General features: G+C 40.3%; 1 non-coding gene across 1 annotated transcript; it reads left to right on the top strand.

The window, feature by feature from the left end:
* The first annotated feature begins 372 nt into the window (after positions 1–372).
* On the top strand, positions 373–445 carry trnaf-gaa (transfer RNA phenylalanine (anticodon GAA)). The gene has a single exon. It is a non-coding gene; the product is annotated as a tRNA-Phe (tRNA).
* Positions 446–585: the final 140 nt, after the last annotated feature.

Here is a 585-nt window from a genome sequence, read left to right as displayed (position 1 = left end):
ATATTAGTCTGGATAGTTGTAATCAATATAGTGACCCTGAGCTGCAAAACACATTTAAAGAAAGAAATGTGAAAACAATAGTTTTCATAAATAGCACTTACAATATGTGACATGGTTCCCCCTGGAATTCATTGTCACACATTGCTACTTCTTATGTGGTTATAACAAAAAGACACCAGTGACAGACCCATGGATATAATTAGTTTAGATGTGCCACACACTCTAAGGTAGAGCAAGGTGCTTTCTAAATAGCCAATCAGTATTTTGAATCAAACGATCTAACGATAGTGGGCAACTCTTATGGTTTGTGAAATTTTGACTAAAAGTTCCCATGTTCCGCACGGCTTAGCTTCCGTATCTACATGTTACTGTGCCGAAATAGCTCAGTTGGGAGAGCGTTAGACTGAAGATCTAAAGGTCCCTGGTTCGATCCCGGGTTTCGGCAGTTAGTTGAATTATCTTGATAGTTAGAGCTTTTGTCTTGTATCACTCTGAGGCCCTTGTCTGTTTAAACTGCTACGCACAAAGTGGAATGTTAACCCGCGGTTCGCCTCTTCTTACATGGATCATCTCTGCAGTGCAGCA

This window comes from Seriola lalandi, unplaced genomic scaffold (genome assembly GCF_002814215.2).
Source record: "Seriola lalandi dorsalis isolate HSWRI2012SDOR001 ecotype SW California unplaced genomic scaffold, Sedor1 jcf7180002050878, whole genome shotgun sequence".
Taxonomy (NCBI): domain Eukaryota; kingdom Metazoa; phylum Chordata; class Actinopteri; order Carangiformes; family Carangidae; genus Seriola; species Seriola lalandi.
The sequence above is the reverse complement of the archived record's forward strand: the minus strand, read 5'-3'. Positions and strand labels throughout refer to the sequence as shown.